Genomic DNA, 7,836 nt, shown 5'->3' with positions numbered 1-7,836 from the left:
ACCAGGTAACAATTCAATGACAACAGGAGGAATATTTTTTGTTCCCCACAGTATTTTGTTGGCTCACACCTATGGCACTACTGTATCTCTGATATCTAGATTAACTAACCCTTTGTAATGTCTTTTAGTTGGCATCCCAGTAGTGAGGGCCATTTGTAACTGCCACCTTTTTTTGTAAAGGAAAGAGTGTGTTAAAGATTTTTCTTGTACAGAACAAGTTAGAGGTTGGAGAAAGGGAGGGTGCTCTTCTTTTCTGTTTTTTGATACTCCCACAACAGACACTGTCCAATTCATCCGGGTAGCTTTTGTCTGGCGGGGATCAGAAGTGAGTCAGTCACTCCAGCATCTACCAGAAACTTCACAGTTTTTCTTTTCTCCTTTATTATAACTACAGGCTCAGGTAGAGGACTTGCTTCCAGTCTCCCTCAGTCTGACTCATCTTGTAGTGACATGACCGAGCACCAGGTTGCCTCTTCATTTTTTTTTTCAGGGTAATTTGTACACTTTCACTTTCAGTGTCCTTTCTCTTTATACCAGCTGCACTGGTCTCTTTTCAAAGGGGTGTGGGGACTTCTCCACTCCTGTGGCCTCAGTCTCCCTTCTTTTCTTTGTTCTCTTGGTGTATGGCCTTCAGCCTGAAACACGGCAGCAAGGAAGGCTGCCTGGCACTTTTGGTATGCAACTTTCTTGTTCTTTATCTCAGTTAGAGTAAACTTGGCAAGATATTTCCACCAGCTGAGAGATTTTTAACCTATATCTCCTTCTACTTTTTGAAGCTTTCTTTTAATATCAGGGGTACTTTGCCTTATAAATATTATGTGGACCATTCAGGCAACTTTAGGGCTCTCAGGATCCAAAGCCGCGAACTCATGAGCGTGGTCCTAAGATATTATGGCTCCCTTGAGAACTGGTCTCACCCTGGGGTATTTTCACTTTCTCTAGTGGCCAAATCAGGGTGCCAAAAAGTCATTCTGTTCTGTGGGGGGGCGGCAACGAGCCCACCAGCAGGAGAGAAGGACCCAGGAGGGGTGAATACAAAGGTTGAGGAGGTTTATTTAACAGTGGGGGCTGTCACTGGTGCAGTGGCTCCTTTAGGTGGAGACAGGGCATGGGGAGGGGGTGGTGAGGGTGCTGAAGCAGCGGGAGCTGGAAGATCCTCCTCAGGGCCAGGAGGGAGGACTGGCAGTTATGATTTATCAACCTCTTTCTAAACTAATATATATAATTTTGGGGGGGGGGTAACTTTTTGTTCTGATAGAGTCATGAAAGCTTTCACATAATACTTTTCATCTTATTTACCCTTGAGAGTACAGAAAAGATCAAATTGGAGGATAGTATAATTTAGAGACCAATTGCTGGCTACTTTTCCTCATTTGCCAATTCATATTGAGGCCACTCAGTGTTACAAAAGAAAATCATCTTTTTCTTTTTCATAGGGTCTGGCCCAAAATATTCCTAGTTCTTAAAGGTACATCTTAGTGGGTTACATTTTAGGATCCCTTGAACCTTTTTCACTTTCCGAACACACACACAGAGTACCATTTACACAACCTAATTTGGTGCACCAACAGGAACCTAGAGCCTTTTATGCCCTCAACGGTCAATACTCCTGCTTCTAGGGACTCTTCTAGAGCCTTACCTAGGTGCTTACCAAGTAACCTCAGATGCCTAAAGCCTTTTACACCCTCCATGGTCAACACTCCTGCTTCTTGGGTCTCTTGTAAGGCCTCACCTAGGTACTAGGCGTGTTTTGTGGCTCCCATAGAGTCATTTTGGGGTCTGAGGCAGGTCAGTGTTTAGGACCGCCCTGAGGTCTCCTGGAAAACACTATGGGTGGCGCCAGATATCAAGCATGTTCCCTGGCATGGCCTATCTCAGGAACCAAGGGATGACTCCTGGCTGGCTCACCAGAAATGTTGCTATGTGAAAACCCCAGGTTTTGTTTGGTGTGACTTGTTATAGCCAATAAACAAGAGGCCAAGGTGAGAGATCAGAAAGATGCAAGATCAAAAAGGAGCAGTCAGGGCTGTTGCCTCCAAGACTGCTTACAGGTAGCTTGGGGAGGTGGGTTTTTACAGAGAGCTGACAAGGAAATGCAAATTCATCATGAATATTCAGGATTGACCTTTACTCAGGTGCTCAGAGCTTGGGGATGACTATGCATTTTCTTTAGACAAGGATTCAATCCCCCAGGATGGAGGAAGGGATGAATTTTTCTTAGTTAGGGTGTTAAGTATCTACCCAGAGGCAGGTTGAGGCCATCTATGGCCCATTTTGTGGTTATCTTGTCAAGGACAATTTCAGAAGAAAGGACAAATTATTTTGCTTGGTTTAGAAGGCTAAGTCAGAGCAGGTGTCTCTTAAAAGGGTTGGGGTCTGAGGCTGCATGCCTCACAAACAATCTCTCTTCCACCTTCCTTCCCTCCTCTCGCCTTTCTCCCTTCCTCCTCTACATCCCTCCCTTTCTTTCTAATCAGATGACTGTAGTCATAATTTTACTATCTCTCGGTGGAGAAAATACACAGTTAAGGCCATTATAAATTCAGCTAGACTTCCAAAATGGATTTGCATTTTATTGATCACAGGAGCAACTTTGACATGTGGAGCCAGCAAGCAGCAAGGGCATGCTATGTATTCAGTCTCCAGAAAACTCTTAGCAGCTGTGGTGGATACCATTGGTGTCTCATCCAGCAACCCCTGTCTTCCTCCTTCCTGAATGAGAACACCAGTTTTGTTCAAGCATCTACCCTATTCCTCCTCTCCAGCTCCAGAGGAATCCTGATTAGTCTAAGCCAATCAGAACATGACTTCTCCCTGGCAAACATAATTAGTCTAGGGATGGACTTCTGACTTAGCATGGCCCAGTTAGACTGAAGGGAAGGGCTTACCTTCCATGCTCTGGGAAGAGGTTTTCCCTCTCTTTGTTCTCCTCGGATGTGAGTGAGAAAACTTGCTGTTGGCAGCCATACTGCAACCATGATTAAGATGGCCTGAAGAAAAAGAGAACGCATCAAGGATAAAAGAGTTGAGTGAGGGAAAGAACCTGGGTCTTTGATGATTTCAAAGGACAAAGTATAATGGCCACATAGGGTTTCCAAGGAGAGGCTGGTGGATTTGAACTGCTGACCTTTTGGTTGGCAGCCCAGCACTTAACCACTGCGCCACCAGGGCTCCATGATGACATAGATTCACTGAGTCAAATGAGCCTGTAACCTAGACTTCTTATTTTGTGAGATAACAAATTTCTCTATGATTTAAGTCCGTTTGAGTAAAGTCTTTACTTTTTGCAAGTAAAATCATCTTGGCAGATACAATACCTGTATGGATTGATGGTCTCCCTTCAGTTTTTCCAAGGACATCCACTGGTCTTAGGCCTACTTGGTAGGCCCAAGTAGTGATTGGGAACAACTACTTTTGAATACTTTTTGCTTTAAACTCTCTACTGGTTTTCAAAGGAGCCCTGGTGGCACAGTGGTTAAAGCATTAGGCTGCTGACCAAAAAGTTGGTGGTTGGAACTCACCAGCTGCTCTACAGGAGAAAGATCTGGCCAGGGATTCCTGCCAGTTGTTCCAATTCAAACCCCTGCTAAGAATTTGCATTTCTAACAAATTCCCAGGCAATGCTAATACTGCTGGTTAGGGACCAGTTCTGACAACCACTGGTAGAGCCACCGTTCTCAAAGTTTATTATACGTAACAATCACCTGGGGATCTTGTTAAAATGTAGACTCTGATTCGGTGTATCTGGGGTGGAAACGTAAATTTTCACCAGGGGTTGAAACTGGAACCAACCGGTTCAAAGCCCTGGATGTGGCAGTCTGCTTCTGTAAAGATTACAGTCTTTGGAACACTATGAGACAGTTCTACTCTGTCCTATAGTGTTGCTGTGAGTTGGAATCAACTCAGTGGCAATAGGGTTAGTTTTTTTTTCCTGTCACTGTTATTGGTTTTCCATGAGTCACTTGTTGAAGATCTTGTTGCCTATTATTTCTATAGTAGTATTCTGTGCATTGACATAGCACTTTACAATGTTCGTTATTTACTTCTGGTATTAAACCAAAACTCATTGCCATCCAGTTGATTCCAACTCATAGTGACCCGATATGACAGAGTCCAACTGCCCCAGAGGGTTTCAAGACTCTAATCTTTATGGAAGCAGATTGCCGCATCTTTCTCCCGTGGAGCAGCTGGTGGGCTCTCACCACAGACCTTTCAGCAAGTTGCTGAGCACTTAACCACTGCACCAGCAGGGTACCACATTAAAAAAACAAAACAGGAAAAGAAAATTTTCTTCTCCCTCCTCCAGCTTTGCAGATTCCATCCAGCACCTTCTATCATCAGAGTCCAGCATCACATTGTCTGACAAAGGAGAAATGTAGTTTGCAGAGTCCAACTTTAGCCATCCCAAAATAGGGTAAAGAAGGGTGGGTTTGGAGCTGAGAGGCAATAAAGTGACAATGGGCACAGGAGGCAAGGGTGGGCTCAGGAAGCCAATTAGGAAACTACTGAAGTGGTCCTTGGATCCTGGAGCCTGGATTAGGGTGATGGCAGTGCAGTTGGAGAGAAGTGGACCCATTCAAGCTATCTATTGGAGATAGGTATTCAAAAAATGCTAATTTTGCTTTCTTAGTCATTCTTAAGAAAATAATACTAAAAATAAGAAAATCCTAAGGTATGATTCAGGTTCTTGACATTCCAGAAATAATTCCACACATTAATTCATTTATTCATTCAGAAAATATTTATTGACTTCCAAATGTGGGTACTGAATACGTGATGATGCTTGTAGTGAAAAAATATGTATGGGCAAAATTAAGACCCTGCTATCAAAATGGCATAGTCTGGTAGTCTGTAGATCCTTGGCCCCATAGTTGAGGCTAGAGCAATTATGGAAGACTGGGCTGGGAATGTTCAGACCACAATGCTTAGATTGGGAAAAAATTTGACTCCAACTAACTGAGGCTTCTCGTTAATCTAGACTTCCCATTAATCATGAAGATATCACTACAGATGACGGGCAGTCTTAGGACAGCCTGTTGTCACTGCCATATTAAATAATGTGAATTAAGTAATTTAAATGCTTTCAGGGTGACACCAACACTAGGTAATTTATGGATTTGATACCTCAGCAGGGAAATGGTGACAGGGAGGTGACAAAGAAAGCATGCTATAAATGAGCATTAAAAGACCTAGAAATTTAAGACTCTGACCTAAGGCACTCTGGATAGGTTCGAACCACCAACCTTTTGGAGCACTTAACTGTTTGCACCACCCAGGGACTCCTTTGCACACCCCATAGGATCAGAAGGAGTCTCTGGGTCATTTAAACAGTTAAGTGTGCAACCATTAACCAAAAGGTTTGCAGTTAGAAGCCACTCAGAGGCTCCTTGGAGGAAAGGCCTGGAGATTTGCGCAGCTCTACTCTGAAACACACTGGACTGACTCAGTGGCAATTGGATTTTTTGTTTATATGGATCTTGGAAACCCTGGTGGCGCAGTGGTTAAGTGCTATGGCTGCTAACCAAAAGGTCGGCAGTTCAAACCTACCAGGCGCTCCTTGGAAACTATGTGGGGCAGTTCTACTCTGTCCTACAGGGTTGCTGTGAGTTGGAATCGACTCGATGGCAACAGGTTTGGTTTTTTTGGTATATGGATCTTCATCTATTGGATCAGATATTCCTATAGGGTCCACTAGATAAGGCTCAACATTCTGTTGAAAAAAGACATGCAGTAATCCCTTTTGCTTATTTCTCAAAATATAACAGTTTCCTGACAGTCTTCCCTCCCTTTGTGATCATACATAATTTTAAAGAAAGATTATTCTTGATTACACACAAAAAAGGCTGGTTTCATTAGGTTTAGCTGATTACTTACATAGACGCTTCAAGAGTGTTAATTTTTCTTTACAAAATCTGGACATACATCATCGAACCCCCACTTGTCAGTTTGTTGTATGGGGGGCCTGTGTGTTGGTGTGATGCTGGAAGTTATGCCACCAGTGTTCAAATACTAGCAGGGTCACCAGTGGTGGACAGATTTCAGGTGAGCTTCCAGACTAAGACATATTAGGAAGAAGGAGCTGGTGGTCTACTTCTGAAAAAAATTAGCCAGTGAAAACCTTATGAATAGCAGCAGAATATTGTCTGATATAGCAGATGAGCCCCTCAGGTTGGAAGGCATTCAAAAGACCGGGGAAAGGCTGCCTCCTCAAAGTAGAGTTGATCTTAATGACGGGGATGGAGTCAAGCTTTTGGGACCTTCATTGGCTCATATGGCATGACTCAAAATGAGAAAAAACAGCTGTAAACATCCATTAATAATAGGAACTGGAAAGTATGAATCTAGGAAAATTGGAAATTGTCAAAAATGAAATGGAATGCATAAACATTGCTATCCCAGGCATTAGTGAGCTAAAATGGACTGATATTGGCCATTTTGAATCAGACAAACATCTGATCTACTATGTCAGGAATGACAAATTGAAGAGGAAAGGCGTGACATTCATTGTCAAAAAGAACATTTCAAGATCTGTCCTGAAGTACAATGCTATCAGTGACAGGGTAATATTCATCTGCCTGCAAGGAAGACCAGTTAATACGACTGTTATTCAAATTTATGCACCAACCACTAATGCCAAAGATGAAGAAACTGAAGATTTTTACCAACTTTTGCAGTCTGAAATTGATCAAACATGCAATCAGGATGCATTGGTAATTACTGGTGATTGGAATGCAAAAGTTGGAAACAAAGAAGACAATGGCAAAAAACAATGCTCCAGGAATTGACAGAATACCAACTGAGATGTTTCAACAGACGGAGGCAGCACTGGAAGTACTCACTAGCTCATTTATGCCAAGAAATTTGGAAGACAGCTACCTGGCCAGCCGACTGGAACAGATCCATATTTACGCCTATTCCAAACAAAGGTGATCCAACTGAATGTGGAAATCATCGAACAACATCATTAATACCACACACAAGTAAAATTTTGCTGAAGGTCGTTCAAAACCAGTTACAGCGGTACATCGACAGGGAACAACCAGAAATTCAAGCTGGATTCAGAAGATATGGAACGAGGGATATCACTGCTGATGTCAGATGGCTTCTGGTTGAAAGCAAAGAATACTAGAAAGATGTTAACATGTGTTTTATTGACTATGCAAAGGCTTTCAACTGTGTGGATCATAATAAATTGTGGATAACATTGCGAAGAATGGGAATTCCAGAACACTTAATTGTGCTCATGAGGAAGCTGTACTTAGACCAGAGGCAGTTATTCAAACAGAACAAACAGATATTGAGTGGCTTAAAATCAGCAAAGGTGTGCATCAGGGTTGTATTCTTTCACCATACTTATTCCATCTGTATGCTGAGCAAATAATCCGAGAAGCTGGACTCTATGAAGAAGAAAAGGCATCAGGATTGGAGGAAGACTAAATAACAACCTGCATTATGCAGATGACACAACCTTACTTGCTGAAAGTGAAGAGGACTTGAAGTGCTCACTGATGAAGATCGAAGACCATAGTCTTCAGTACAGATTACACTTTGACGTAAAGGAAACAAAAATCCTCACAACTGGACCAATAAGCAACATCATAATAAACGGAGAAAAGATTGAAGTTATCAAGGATTCCCTTTTACTTGGATTGACAATCAACACCCATGGAAGCAATAGTCAAGAAATCAAATGATGCATTTCATTGAGCAAATCTGCTGCAAAAGACCTCTTTAAAAGTGTTAAAAAACAAAGACATCACTTTAGGGACTAAGGTGTGCCTGACCCAAGTCATGATGTTTTCAGTCTCCTTGTAAGCACGTGAAAGCTGGGCAATG

Source organism: Loxodonta africana, chromosome 1 (genome assembly GCF_030014295.1).
Source record: "Loxodonta africana isolate mLoxAfr1 chromosome 1, mLoxAfr1.hap2, whole genome shotgun sequence".
In the NCBI taxonomy this organism is placed as follows: domain Eukaryota; kingdom Metazoa; phylum Chordata; class Mammalia; order Proboscidea; family Elephantidae; genus Loxodonta; species Loxodonta africana.
Note: the sequence above shows the minus strand (reverse complement) of the source record.